The sequence below is a fragment of the Macaca nemestrina genome, chromosome 7, assembly GCF_043159975.1.
Source record: "Macaca nemestrina isolate mMacNem1 chromosome 7, mMacNem.hap1, whole genome shotgun sequence".
Taxonomy (NCBI): domain Eukaryota; kingdom Metazoa; phylum Chordata; class Mammalia; order Primates; family Cercopithecidae; genus Macaca; species Macaca nemestrina.
This window is the reverse complement of record NC_092131.1, coordinates 56,259,899-56,275,763: the sequence shown is the minus strand read 5'-3', so window position 1 is coordinate 56,275,763 and position 15,865 is coordinate 56,259,899. Positions and strand designations below refer to the sequence as shown.

General features: G+C 43.5%; 1 long non-coding RNA gene across 2 annotated transcripts in view; it reads left to right on the top strand.

Annotated features, from left to right (window-relative positions):
- The first annotated feature begins 11,656 nt into the window (after positions 1-11,656).
- Positions 11,657-15,865, top strand: part of LOC105481934 (uncharacterized) — a 35,691-nt gene continuing 31,482 nt past the window's right edge. For both annotated transcript variants that reach the window (XR_011625364.1, XR_011625363.1), the window contains exon 1: positions 11,657-11,777. This is a non-coding gene — a long non-coding RNA (uncharacterized lncRNA). The remainder of the gene's footprint in view (positions 11,778-15,865) is intronic.

Below are 15,865 nucleotides of genomic sequence, written 5' to 3'. Positions count from 1 at the left end.
TTGCCTTTTTGATTATTAGAGCTCTCCAGCAAGAAGCACTAAGGAGTGACAGTGTTTTCTTCATGTTCTTTGCCGTAATGGAGCACAGTGAAGGACAACAAGATTCCATGTGATAGAATTCCAAGCAAAACAGTGCTGGTGGTGACGATGGTAATAGCTGATGCTGAGCACTACCATGTGCCAGACCCAGTTTCACGTGTATTCAGAGTTCATGTGTTCAGTCATTTAATGCTCATATCCCCATAAGGCAGGTACTATTCTTCTTAGTTGCAGATGTAAAGGAATCAAGCTTCCAGGAGGTTGTGGTAGTCAGCCACTGTTGAGTCCAAATTATGGGGCTGAAAAAAACTCTCCTTTAAAAAGAAATATTTTAATTAAAATAATTAACTTAGACCCTGAAAACCGTCATCATTGGACTGTTGCTTTAATCATAAAATAAACAAATGGTTGCATTTAAAAGCATGCATTCACAAGCCTGAACATGAGGGCAGCGTGGCATTAAGGAAAGAGCCCAGAGCTGAGAGTCAGTCAAGAGGATTCTGAAAAGCCCCAGCTCTTTCTGAAGGGAAATCCATTACCTTCTCTTTGCTCCACTTTTCTTGGCAACAAAATGGAGATGATAATTCAAAGGACTGTTTGGAAGATCAGATAACGGAATGGTTTAGTATGCCCCTGATGACTAGGTGGGAAAAAGGAGGGCTGTCAAATCTAACATTTAACTTCCGTGAAATAGAGCCATTTGGATTCACACAGTCCAAAACAAGTTTTCTAGTTGAGTGTTACTCATGAATTTTGCAGAGTATCTGGTAAATTGTAAGTGAGTTGGAGTCCAGGAAAGAGGATATCTGGTACCTACTATGTGTCTGATATCACACACACCATGTCTAATCCTCACAACCCTTCGAGGAGCTGTCACCCCTATTTCACAGCTGAGGAAACCTGCCCACGATTCTACAGCTAGTGAATGGTAGAGCAGAGTTTTAAACCCCGACTTTTCTCCAAAAGCCTTGCTTTTTTTTTTTTTTTTTTTTTTTTTAAACTCTACATACCTTGTTACCCACTGCCCTTAAAGAAAGATCAGAACCTAATAGGGAAGACAGACTCCAATTTTGATAGTGTGATAAATGAAATTTATTTGCTAACTTGGTTATGTTTTTTGAGCATCTACTGTGTGCCAGACATAGAGAAGGCTTACATTGGCATTGTTTTGGCCAAGAGGCAGTCAAGACATGGGAGGTGGGGCATGGGAGGCAGGAAGATCAGAGAACATTTTACTGGAAAGACAACTTTACTTGCATGGGGACTTACGGCAGGATGCAGTAAGGGGCAAACTATTCAGGCAAAGGCTTAGAAGGTGGCGATAACAGTGGTCAGTCAAGGGCCTGCAAGAACCTCAAGGGGCCTTTTGGCTTGAGTAATCACGCTCCCATCTAGCCATGAAAGCCGTGGACACCCAGATGAGAACACAGATTTTTTTCTGGATGGAAGGGAGCTATAAAAGGAAGAGACGTGTGTTTGGGGCTTGAGAGAAATAATGGGAGCAACGCTAACAGAAGGTGGGGAGACAGTTGGAAGGTGATGAGGGTCTGAATTGACAGTGTGGTAGAGAGAAAAGGAAAAGATTGAAAAGCAGAACCAAGGGACTGTGTTACACACAAACAGAAGGTTGTCATCTCCTAAACTAAATACTACTACCAGAGAAACAGGCAATCTTCCCTTACTTGGCAAAGTTCTTGGGAAGACTAAAGTACTGCTTTATAATATGAATTAAAATCCACTCTTGATAAATTTGTTGAATGTTAAAAATTGGCACAATGGCAACAACTGCTGTAGTCTATAGCAGCGGTTCTCAACCCTGACTGGACATTAGAATGACCTAGAGAGTTTAAAACAGTATAACCTGGGTCCCAGCCCAAAGCTTCTGATATATTTGGTCTCAGGGTGGTTCCACAAGTGATGCTAATGTGCATCAGGGTTGCAACCCATGGGTCTGTAACATGAGCCCGAGCCATACAGACCAGCCAGGCTATCTGCTCCTGAACTGGTATGATCTACAGTTAGGATGGGCTGGGTCTCCAAAGTGTCCAGGTATATTGCGTTTTGTTAGAATGACGTTTTCTTTTGCCAGTAAAGCTGTCAGAGAGTGGACCAATGTTTGAGTGGGGCAGTCAACTCACCATTTCAGAAAGTCTGAATACACCCACATTCTAGAGATCAGGGTGTTACATATGACTGTTTGGCTTAGTATGAGGGTGGGGATAATGTGACTACAGTAAAATATTTAAAAATCTCCTCCCTATCATTCTTCTATTTGGCTTGTCATTTCTCTATTGCTTTATACAAGCTGATCCCCACACAGAGGAATAATGAAAATAAGAAAGTTAAATTCCACCCAGCCCTTAGATTTTTAAGACATATATTTTGAATTAATGGAGAAGCCTGACCTCTGAGAAGTCCTGCTCAGATGCTCAGATGAGCCATTGTAGGGGATAAAGTTATATATTCTCAAGAGATTAACTGAAGGTCTATGAACATGGCGCAGCTATAATTAACCAACTCATTACTTAGGATGGGTGTTTACCCATCTGGTGTCAACTGCAATCCGCTGAGGGCTCCTCAATTTATTACTGTCATTACTGCAAGACAGATTTCATAAGAACAGATAGTTCCCAACTTAGGAAGACTCAGTTCCAAATTTGCTTCTAAATTGGTTGGTTGACATTTAGAACACACATCCCCAGCCTCCCTAACTAGCCCATAAATGCCTGTTCAACCCAGAGATATTATTAGAGATGATTTTTTTTCTGTGTATTAGTAATCATCTGTCAAAGAGGCAGGCCCACAACATAAATAAGGTAGGTGGAGTGACCCCACAACCAGATGGAGATGATAGCACCCCCTGTAGACCAATAGTTCAATCTTCTGGTTTTACTTCTCATAGTACATTCATGCCCTACTATGGATAACAGTAGAAGAAAGCTTCAGGCAAGCCATGCCAAGATGAAGCAGCTCTAAGCCAGTTTTCCCTTGGGGTTCCATGAGGGATGCATCCACTGTTTTCTCATCTATACCCTCTAGTCCAGAGCTGCTCAAGCTGCTCTGCCATCATGAAAGAGTAAGCTAGAACAGGCCCTTTTCTCCTGACCTGCAGAGGTGGGAGGAAGAGGATAGGTCTAGAAGCTACTCTAAGGAGCAGAGTCCCCAGGGTCTTCTCTAGACCCTTGCTGAATTACTAGAGTAAGAAGAACATGCTTTAAGAGAGAAGGTAACGAGCCTGTATTGGGGCCTTTAAATGCAACATCAATAGGAATGTGTAAGACCATAAAGTGCACTGGAGGATTTCAAAGAAGACTGAAATAAATTGATATACCCTATTCCTAAAAGGAAAGAATGATGTAAGTGTCAAGTTGTCCCATCAATTCCGATCAAAATCCCAAATGAAACATTTCAGCCATGATGGAAAGATGGGGATTACTTTTACCCTCTCACCTTGAATAATTAAAAACAGAAAAAATATGAATGAAAAAAATGTTTTTTAGACATTTGACAATAGGTAGAGCAGTAGAGTAGCCCCCAGAGAAGGAAACTAAACAAGGTGAACATGATCAATACCTCGTCTCACAGCCTGAGAGCTCCCAGGCCACGGCACAGACAGAAGGCAATTAAATGGGTCCCAGCAGTCTCCCTGAATTGAGAAGGCAGAGTTGAGAATTTAGGTAGGCCAAGGTGGCCAGAGTTCACAGGGCAGGGTACCAGAGAAAGAGAGAGCTCTACAGAGTGAAGGGGAGGGCCCTGAAGATCCACAGAAGGTTCCTCTCCCGCCTTCTGCTCAGTGCTGATCTGTAAGTACCTGTGAGGAAAGCACCAAGGCAGGGAGTGAACCGGGAGAAAAGAGCAAAACCATCCCTGGAGGTCATGTAGGGCCAAGAACAGTTTCAGTCCCCACCAAGTAGAATGAAAAAGCCTTGAATACACGGGACACCTCATAAAGGACTCAAGGGTGTTGCTCGAGGTTGCTCTGGTCCTGCCTAACAAAGCTTAGAAAGCAACCAGCCTTTTTAAATATTGAAAGAAAAGTGCTACCCACTTAGAATTTTATACCTAGCAAAAATCTCTTTCAAAAACAAAGATGAAATAAAAACTTTTTCACATGTACAAAAGCTGAAAGAATGCAACACCAGAGCTGCACAAGGAATGTTAATGGAAGTCTTTGAGGCAAGAAAAAAAAAGCTGGATGAAAAAACTACATCCACACAAAGAATGAAGAGCCCCAGAAATGGTAACTTGTGGGCAAATACAAAAGTTTTAAAAAATATTTTAAATCTCTTTACAAAATAATCGACTATTTAAAGCAAAAATAAAAACAATGCATTGTGGGGTTTATGACATATGTAAAAAGCAAAATCTCACCACAATAGCAGAAAGAAAAAAATGAAAGTATACTGTTGTAGGTTTCTTATGCTATATTTGAAATGGTATAATATTATTTAAAGATGGACTATGATAGTTTAAAGATGTATACTATAAACTCTAGAACAACCACTAGAAATAAAACAAAGAGGCAGCCGGGCGCAGTGGCTCACACCTGTAATCCCAGCACTTTGGGAGGCTGAGGTGGGAGGATCATAAGGTAAGGACATCAAGACCATCCTGGCTAATACTATGAAACCCCGTCTCTACTAAAAAAAAAAAAAAAAATTAGCCGGGCGTGGTGGCGGGCGCCTGTAGTCCCAGCTACTCAGGAGGCTGAGGCAGGAGAATGGCATGAACCCAGGAGGCAGAGCTTGCAGTGAGCCAAGACTGTGACATTGCACTCCAGCCTGGGCAAATAAACGAGACTCCATCTCAAAATAAATAAATAAATAAATAGATAAATAGAGGCATAAGTGTTAAAATAGAATAAAAAATTAATAAACTAAAAAGAAGGCACACAAAAAGGGAAAAAGGGTCAAAAACAAATAGGACAAGTAAAAAAATAGAAAACTGGTACATTTAAACCCAGCCATATCAATAATCAAATTAAATGTAAAATTTACCCCAAAGACATTACAACGACTAGCCAAGAATATTTTGAAATATAGTCCCAATGAGGAGATATTTACCTTTCCAGATGCAAACACATTATAGGGTTCCTGTTATTAATGATACTAACACAACAATAGCCATTTAGGGAAAGGACTGGCAAAGTTTTCCCATAAAGGACCAATGAGTAAATATTTTGGACTTTGCCATCATACCGTCTGTGTTGCAACTACTTTAACACTGCCATTGCAGCCTGAAAGCAGACATAGTCAATATGTAAACAAATGAGCATGGCTGTGTTCCAATAAAACTTTATTTACAAAAACAGGCAGCAGGCTGGATTTAGCTCACAGGCTGCGGTTTGCCAATCCCTGATTTAAAGCAATGTAACAGACAAAGAATCCAGGAACAGACTAATCTACAAATGGGAACTAAGTATATGAAACGCACAGCATTTCAAATCATAAAGGGAAAGACAGATTATGCAATAGTTAATGCTAAAAAAATTAACTTTCTTTTGAAAAATAAAATTAAACCTCAACATTTACCTTACACAAAAATAAAGAACTAAATACTTAAAAATTAAAACTATCAAACTATTACAAAGCAATAGAGAAAGTTTAGGGCAAGGAAATTTCCTAAAGTCCACACATTACTCCCAATCTCACAAAAATGTTTGATAAATTTGAGTGCAAAAAAAGGCTGAAAAACTCTTTATGCCATTACTTGAAGATAGGTGACATGGGGAAAATATCTACAACTTTTATAAAATGCAAATAATTGGATCTATAGCATATTAAGAGATTCTGCAAACTCCCATATTTCTACTGCAAACACAGTAGAAATATTAGAGGGATCTATGAATGGGCAATTCACAGAGGAAGAATTTTAAAACAGTTTATAAATGTGGGAAAAGCTGTTCAACCTTACCAGTAACAAGGTAACCAAACATTATATACTGATTTTTTTGTCTATCAAATTGACAAGTTAAAATGATTGATAATATCTAGTGTTTGTAAGAGTGTGAAGAAATAGGTACCTTCATAATTTTTTATCATAGTGTAAATTAATATTGCGTTTTTATAGGACAATTTGGTAGTTTCTACCAAAATTTTGAATAAAATTACCTTGCAACTCAGCAATTTGATTTCTAAATATTTATTTTATAGAAATAAACATAAAAATTTAACAGTATTAATTTGAAAAGAGAAACATGTTATACAATCTAAGTGTCAAATAAACATTGGCACAATCTTATTATGGAGTTAAAAATAATAAATGATTCAGATGTACAAACATTAAAATATCTTCAGCATTTGTTATGTACAAAGAGAAAGACAAGATGCAGTTCACTAGTGTAGAATGAAAAAATAGAAGATACATAATTATATGTGTATGTTTAAATGTAAGTGCCTGAAAAATGACCTTGAAAGACATCCGACAAACTAAACCATTAAAGTAACTCTGAAGAAGGGAGTATTAAAGAAAAGAGGGGAAAGGGAACTTGCCTTTAAAAAACCAAAACCAAACAAAACAAAAAAACAGAACTCCATCTTCTCAGGAAAAAAAAAAAAAGCACAGATTATGCAGAAAGTAAAAAACTTCTGGAGAAAGCAACCTGATAATAATATTGTCAGAGAGATAGAAGATATTGCATTCAGAAAATTGGAGAGGACTGCTATATAGATAGAATTATGAGCTCTTCAAGATATAATAACCAGAATAAATGTTCCAGTGGTAGAACTGGAAGATAAAGGAAATCTCTCAAAAAGCAGAACAAAAAGACAACGAGATGGACAACAGAAAGGATAGGAAACGAGAGATTCCCAACATCTAGGGGGCAAATGTTACATACATGCATACATAGAGATAGGTAGGCAACTCATGTACATAGAAAAAAATAGAGGAAAAAAAATGTTAACAAGGAAATTCCTCAGAACTGAAAGCCATGCATTTCCAAACTGGAAAAACAAACAAACAAAAACAATGCAAGGAATGCCTAGAAAATGAGGAATAAAGACCAGTCCAGGACACAACATCATACAATGTTAAATACTAAAGATAAAGAAAAGACCATAAAACCTTCCACAGACTTTTTAGAAAAAGAGAGAGAGGTTTTACAGTTCTCTGAAGAAAGTGGGAAAAGTTGCTGATGCCTACATAGAATAACTGAGCGAGCAAAAAGAGGAGGTTATTAACTCTTAGAACAAAATGTTGAAGAAAAACATACAATCATAGTATAATATATGGGTTAACAATGAACAAGACTTGTAAATCATAATGTAAACACTATTATAATGTCAACTTATTAAAAGTTACATTATAACTTTAAAAGTTACAAATTAAATAAATTAAAAGTTACAAATATAACATAAATACAGGAAAAGAAGGGAAATTCTATGTCGATAGTTTGAGAGGAGTAAATGTGTGTAAAAGTGCTATATTGTCATTTTCCATAGTAGGAAGTTGATAATGTCCCAAATTGAAAAAGCATGAAGAAACAGTACACAAATATAAGACTATTACTTAGAAATGTGGAGGTCAATGCATTTCTGCTAAAACCACTTCAAGAGTTGAAAGTGTCAGTGTTTGGGGAAAGAAGGAAGAAAAAGCTGCTTTTTTTGTTGTTTGTTTGAGGCTTTGTAGTATATTTGACAAGTTGTGTAGACGTGTTGGATAAAAATAAAAAGTTCCTTTTTATAACAAGAAGATAAAAACTATTTTGGTCACTAGCATAGACTCCTGTTAATAACCCCGGGTTCCTGGAAACCATAAAGAGAAAAGCACCAACAAGTGGAAGGAAGTGGGGATTGAGTGGGTGTTCGGTCTCTATTTTGAGGAGTGGGCTGTTAAATTTGTCTTGAATGAACAGAGGACGTGGGCGCCCAGCCAGGAGATGGAATGGAAGAGGGAGGCTGCTGTTCCTTTGGAGTGGGCTCTTGCTGACAGCCCACTCAGGCTGCTCTGGGAGGTGTTAGGCTATTCATGAGAAGGCTTTGGGGAGCCGTCTGGGAGCTGTTTGTAGTGAAGGCGCCAGAAGGTGAAGCGGATCCTCTTCCCCCCTGCACACGGGGACACGTGGGGTTGACACCCAGTAAGAGTGATCTGACTCCCGTTTCTTCGGAGAGAACAGCCAGCAGATGGGTGTCTGGTAACCCAAAGCCTTTGTTGAAATGACCCAAGTCAATTGCTCCACCTGGCACTGGGGCTGGGGCAGACTCCAGTTTCAGCCACAGGCCTCTAGGGGCTAATGACAAAAAGTGGAGTGAAAGACCAAACCTGAGGCTGGTGTTCAGAGGGAGGGGTTGGAGACACACAGAGTGGGGAGTTTTGGAGTCAGGAAGGGAGGAGAGGCTAACCAGGAGATTATTGATCAGCCTAGCCCCTAGTTCTAGGGTGTACAAACTTAAATGATTCTCGGAAGCTCTAGAGGAGCTTTGCGAAAGTATAGATTTATTTCCAGGCCTTAGCCCGCATCCACTGATCAGAACCTCTGAGGGTAAGGCTGAGGGTTCTGATGCACCCATTCATTCTTTGACCTCCCTTGGGAGCCAGCCGTGCCAGTTCCAGACCACCCTGCCCATTTCCCAAGACAACCCTCTGCCTATTTGAGCTCTTTCTCTTCATCTCCCTTCATCAGAATTTCAGATGCAAAGAGAACTTTCTGAAACCCAGTGTCTGCGAGAATACTGTTAAAAAGTTGCTTTTTGCTAGGGCGTCGACAGCATCTGTCAGTAATAAATTCATGCTATCAGAGAAGCAGGTGCTTTCTGGGAGGGGTTGTAGCAAAGCTTCACACAGATTGTTGCCATTTTTATTCCCATCATTCATCTTCAGTGAGAACCTCTGAAGGGCAACTCAGAGGTTCAAAGACGAATATTTCTTGCCCCTCCCACAGCCTCCAAGGTGTGGAAGGTGTGTTGTGGGGAACATCAAAGGGCCAAGCTCTTGTGGTTTTGCTCAGCACCAAGAGATGCTACCAAAAATGAAGATACCTGAATGGGCTGAAAATAGAGCTTTGCTTTTGGAACTGAATTTCTTTTCCAGAACACAGAATACTGGGAGAGTACGAGGAGAATGCTAGAGAGCCGAGAGAAACCTTTCCCCTCCAAAATGGGGGGAAGGTGGTAGATGGATTTTTAAAATTGGAGCCACTAGATGCTGTATTCAGCTGCCTGGGACCTGCATTGCTGATTTTCCTTTTGGGTTTTGGTATTTGTAGTCACAAAGCCCTCCCCACCAAAGCCACCCTAATTCAAAATTCAGAATATATATATTTTTTCTTTTATTTTCTTTTTGAGACAGGGTGGCCCAGGCTGGAGAGCACTGGCGCAATCTAGGTTAACTGAAGATGCAACTTCCTGGGCTTAGGCAATCATCCCACCTCAGCCTCCTGAGTAGCTGGGACCACAGGCATATGTCACCATGCCCAGCTACTTTTTGTACTTTTTGTAGAGATGGGGTTTCACCATGTTGCCCAGGCTGGTCTTGAACTCCTGAGCTCAAGCAATCCGCCAGCCTCAGCCTCCTAAAGTGCTGGGATTACAAGCGTGAACCGCAGCACCTGGACCAGAATAGATTTTCTATGATGAAGAAGATCCAGACCTTTAGAAATTGAGGGTCGGCAGAGCTTTAGCTTTCATTAAATAACAAATGCACCAGGTTATAAACTTCATGAGGGCAGAAGCCATGTCTCCCTCGTTCTCAGCTTCATCCTGAGGAACTAGCACAATGCTGCATGGAAAGGGTGCCCAATAAATGTAGAATCAAGCAGTGAGTGAAACTTCTGCACCTGTGCCGGGATGCCAGGTGAGCCTCGTGGAAACCCCCAAATAAGTCCTCCTTACCTATATTCTTCATTCTGACCTCAGTTCCATGACCCCTCCCTAGAAAGTTCTTCCATGACCACCCATTCCAAAATTGGTTCTCCACTGTGTCTGTACCACAGAACCCTGTTTATTTGTTAACACCAGCAATCACAACTCTGATTCACTAATTCATGTATTGATTATTCTTTGCCTGCCTCTTGTACCATAATGTGGACCTGTGAAGGTGAGACCCTTGTCCATCTAGCTTAATCTAGCTTAACATACGCTAGCACTTAGGGCAGGTTCTTGGCACAGCAGGCACTCAATGAATTGGGGTCGAATGAATATAGTAACACTGGATCATTAGAAGAGGAGAGAAAACTTCCTCAATGCTAAAATGCACTTTTTATCTATTCTGGAAGGGGGCTGCATCTTCCATTGGATATGGATATTTAATGTCATATTTCACTCCCATTCCTCTCTGAAAAGTTGCTAGTACAATCATGTGGTAGATTGCGTCTTAGCACCAAGGAAGGACGACAAACAAGGATTATTCTGGGAAGGGAGCTTAGCTGCCTCTAAATCCAGGATGCTTTTTCTGAGCAATAAGGAGGATGGAGGCATATCAAAGGGGACAGAATAAGGAAACCAGTGCTCAGAAATGATGAGAAGGAATGTGGAGTAGGAAGGCATCCGGAGATGGCAGGCCCAGCCTGCAGTGGTCTTCATCCTGCACAGAGCAGTATGAATTTTCCTTCCTCCCACTTGGGAGTGGATGGGGCCAGGAGTAGCTGCCTCACTTCAGGTGTTCCAGCAAGCATGCATTCAATGGCCTACAGGCCTGAGGTAGCAGGGCACGTAGGCCTAATCCCATCTCCTGCTTGAGTCTCGGGTATGGCACAAAACCAAAGTCTGTGCTTAGCGACTGCCCCAGGTTTGAGCAACTGCATAAAGGATCATCTGCTCAAAGTATAGCCGTGCACCAACCAAGTGAGAACCTCTTGATAGAGCTTGCATAAAACGCAGGGGATTGGGCCCAATTCCCAAGCTGCAGAACCGGCCTTCACAAACAAAGCCCAGGAATCGGCTTTTTTTTTTTTTTTTGAGATGCAGTCTCACTCTGTCACCAGGCTAGAGTGCAGTGACGCGATCTTGGCTCACTGCAACTTCCACCTCCCGGGTTCAAGCAATTCTCCTGCCTCAGCCTCCCGAGTAGTTGGGACTACAGGCACGCACTACCACGCCGGCTAATTTTTGTATTTTTAGTAGAGACGGGGTTTCACCATGTTGGCCAGGATGCTCTCGATATCTTGACCTCGTGATCCGCCCGCCTCGGCCTCCCAAAGTTCTGGGATTACAGGCGTGAGCCACCGCGCCTGGCTGAATCTGCTTTTTTTTTTTTTTTTTTGAGACGGAGTCTCGCTCTGTCGCCCAGGCTGGAGTGCAGTGGCCGGATCTCAGCTCACTGCAAGCTCCGCCTCCCGGGTTCACGCCATTCTCCTGCCTCAGCCTCCGGAGTAGCTGGGACTACAGGCGTCCGCCACATCGCCCGGCTAGTTTTTTGTATTTTTTAGTAGAGACGGGGTTTCACCGCGTTAGCCAGGATGGTCTCGATCTCCTGACCTCGTGATCCACCCGTCTCGGCCTCCCAAAGTGCTGGGATTACAGGCGTGAGCCACCGCGCCCGGCTGAATCTGCTTTTTAATCAGCTCCCGGCTTCGCGGGATTCTTAGGTGAGTGGTTCTTAAACCTACTAAGTGGAAGTGGGGGATGACTCATTCAGGAAGCTCATTCTCCTCCGCGGCGCCTCCTCCAGCCCTCTTAGATGTCTCTTCATCTTTCTTCTGCACCTTCAGTTTCTCACACTCCAGGCAGCTGCTGGTGTGCCTGCCCGTGTCAATTACAGAGGAGAAAGGAATCCCACAGGCCCCTGCTGGGCGAGCTTGGGTGAGTCTGGGGGAGCTCCAGGCGTGCCCCATAGAGCCTGGGAGGAAGTAGGCCGGAGCTCTCCTTTGGGGACCTACTGCCTGTTCCTAACTGCAGCCTGACCTCTGGTGGTCAGAAGGGAGTCGTTTGGTAGGAAGAACCCCAGGAAGTTGTCTTTTTGCGATTGGGGGCTTGGGGGAGAAGGAAATTTAATCCTTATAAACTCCATCTCTACTTGCAGTGGTTCCTTTGCTAAGCATGGGGTTATCTGAGGAGGGAGTAGTGTGCAGTTTATGGCTCTTCCAAGTTCCTTGTTTTGCCTCGGTTGCACACTGACTTGCCGGCTCCCCTGTACCTCAACATTTGTGGGAGCACTTCAGCTGCATTGCTGCATTTCATCTGAGGGTGCAGAGGAGAGAGAGATGGGCAAGGAAGGAGATGTTGGGTCTTTTCATGTTTTTACAGGTGTTTTATTTTGTTTGTTTTGTTTTGTTTTGTTTTTTAAGGCGGGGTGGCCAAGGTTGAAAAGCATAGCAAGCAGACACAGCTCTAGAAGGTGTGCCTGTGGCCTCCATTATTCATGTCTTGACCTTCCTTCAGCAGCCAAGCGCCCACTCTGGCTCTCACTTGGTTGGGGCACCTGAAACCGCTGAGGCCTGAGAGCTCTGGCTCCACAGCTGCAGCAGCCCTTCCTCTGCCCCACCAGGCCCAGGTGTGGCTTTTCTGGCATCCAGATCCTTAACCTGGTCACCATGCTAAAGCTCAGTCACACACAGGATGAAAATGGCCATAAAAACACTTAGAGAAGCCTCTCCAGCAATAAATCATCCTCTCCTTTCCTTTTAATTCTTAGGAATTAATTAACTTAATTATTAGTTAATTAATTAATTATTAGTTAATTAATCAATTAACTAGCAGAACTAGATCACCTGACTTCCATGATAAACAATAATGTGCTTTTGCACTTCCAGAACCAAAATATAGTGACCAATTCAAGGAAGTGTTACTCTTTAGTAATCACAAATAGCGTAACAGTGTTGGTAAACAGAGAAGTTAAGGCTCGACCAAGAAAGGTAGTGCGGTAGAATGGGAAGTGCACAGTCTGGCAGTTGGGAGCTGGAGCTATGGTTGGGTTGACTGTGCAATTCATTTAGTCAGTCATTTAACAAACATGACTGAGAGCCCTTGATGAAGCAGGCATTGCACTGAATGCCGGGAAGACCAAGAAAAGCGAGACATATGACCCCTACCCCCAAGTTATTTTCAGTCTTGTGGGAGGCAATTGAAAGACATATTAACTGTTCAGACCGTGAATCTGTCTGGCATATTTAGCTCCTCGATTTGCTGCACGGTCTTTATCATTGTCAATCTCCTTCAGAGAATGCATGGAATCTCATTCAGTTCTCGCAATAATCTTCTGAGGGAGGTCTTCTTATCATCCCCATTTTATAGGGAAACTGAGTCCTTAGAAAGATCAGATAGTTTGCCCAAGGCCAAATGGCTGGTAAGTGGTGGAGCTGGCACTGCAATCTAGGTCAGCCTGACTCCAGAGCCGGCGCTGGTGGCCACCAGGCTACACGGTTCTCCAAGGTCTCCCACCTCTAATCTTGTTTCACCTGCTCTCTTGCAGAGTCCACTTCCCGCCCTCTCACTTAACAAAGTCATCCCTGCCCATCCACCCAGCCTGATGGTCTTCCCTCCAGTCTCGGGACAAGGCTCACACCCTCCTGCAAAGCCCATGCACCTCCCCTGTGCCTCCCCTAGCCCTCTTTGGACCACGCCTCTGCATCTTCCTCCTACGCCTTCAATTTATCACACTCTACTCGTTTCTTCCCCCTCAGTCCACAAATGTGTAGAGGGCCCTCCTGTTCTAAACAATCCCATAAACACAACAAAAGAGCTTCCTTTGTCCCGTACCCAGCTGAACCCTGCCCAGTCCCCACCCCACTAGCTCTACCTCAGCAGCCCCACCCCATCACCCACCTCTCTCCTCTTCCCATCCAGCGCCATGCAGAATGTAATTGCTCTCCCCATCTCTCCTTCCTCAGCTTCCGTTCACTCTTCAGTCCATTCCCCTCTGACTTCTGCGGCCTTTTCACTGCCACATCCCATGGAGAGTTTTCAGTCTTCACCTTGCTGGGTCTCTCTGCGGTATTTGAAACTGTGGGCTCCATCCTCTCGAGGGTCTCTAGTCACTTGGTGTCTAGGGCAACACTTTCTGCCTCTCTTTATACCTCTCTGACATTCCTTCTCCCTCTCCTTTATGGACTTCTCTTCCCAACAGCTTCTCTCTGCTGCTTATCCCGTAAATGTTGATGTTCCCAGAGTTTTCTCCTTGACCACCCTCTTCACCTGCTTCTGGGGCAATTGCATTCACTCTCCTGGTTTTAACTGCACCCAACCATTGGTGTCTCCCAAATCAACGTCCCAAGCCCAAGCCCTCTCTCAGGCTTCTGCTGTGTATTCTACCTGCCTGCTGGTCACCCCACCTAGAGGTCCTCCAAGCACCTCTGTCTCAGCATACACAAAACCATTTTCATCACCAGGGTTCCCTTCTAAACCAACTCTTCCTTAAAAGTCTCTATTTCAGGTGGTGATGCCATCATCTCCTCAGTTCTTTAAGCTAGAAACTTTGAAGCCACCCTTGACACTTTACATCCAACCAGTTGATGGGGTCCTCCTGAGTGGGCTCCTAAATGCCCCTCTGTATCTTGTCCCGTACCCTGGCTCTGACCCCTTTTGTCTCCTTCCTGCATTACTGCAACAGTGCCCCCAGTGGTTTTCCTACTTACAGGAACGGCCTTCCGAAATATCTCCTCCACCTTAAGGGTTCAGCAATCTGTTTGAAATATGAACTGTCTTCGTCAAACCCTTGAGCGACCATCCATCACCTAGAGCAGGAGCCCCAGCCATTTGGAATGGCGTACAAGGCACCCTGTGACCAATATTGCCTATGGCAAGAGCCTCTCCATTACTGACTCTCCTCCGCGCTTCACTCTCTCGCAGGACAGAGCTGCCTGTGGTTGCTTGCTTGCATTTTGTTGTTTCTCACTTCCACCCATCAGGTACTGCTCTCTGAGGAGAATGTCTTTCCTCACCCCAGCGCCCCCCTCCACCTAAGCCTAGCTAACGCCTGCTCACTTCTGCACTAGGAATCATCACTAACCGACTCTCCCCACTCCCTCAAGTGTTTATATTCCGATTATTCGTCTATGCATCTGTATCACATTTCCTCAAGACCTAATGGGAAAGATGGTGATTCCCAATTTAAGCGCAGAGCTTCTAGTTACTTTAGGTAATCAAAATATTCTTTTGCTTGAAACATGAGGTTTATGAAATCCCCACATTTGGGAGGCCAAGCTGGTGGATCACTTGAGGTTAGAAGTTTGAGACCATCCTGGCCAACATGGCAAAACCCAACTCTACTAAAAATACAAAAATCAGTCAGGTGTGGTGGCGCACGTCTGTAATCCCAGCACTTTGGGAGGCCGAGGCAGGCAGATCCCCTTAGGTCAGGAGTTTGAAACCAGCCTGGCCAACATGGTGAAACCCCATCTATACAAAAACAAAACACAAAAAATTTAGCCAGATGTGGTGGTCCATGCCTGCAATCCCAACTACTCGGGAGGCTGAGGAAGGAGAATTGCATGAACCCAGGAGGTGGAGCTTGCAGTGAGCCGAGATCACACTACTGCACTCCAGCCTGGGTGACAGAGCGAGACTCCATCTCAAAAAAAAAAAAAAAAATTTATGAGCTCCCAAGGAATTTAAAATGCTTTAGGTGCCACTCTGCCCTTCAGAGGTGTTTACATTCCAGGTGAAAAGGAAGAACTTGGAAAGAAGATGAGAACCTGTCAGCAGAGGGCTACCTGGGCCTGAGGTGCTGAGGGTAGCCAAGACTACTTTAGCTCAGACCTTGGTGTGTCTGAGGTGGGATGGAGATTAAAATCCACACTGTCTCCTGATATCGGCATAACCACAACAATGAATGATGTCTGAAGTGGACGTGCAGCAGCAGAGAACATGCAGAGACATGTAAAAAACAACAACAAAAAAACCCCGTGCCCTTGATATTATGGGAAAAGAAATAAGGAATACACACACATCTT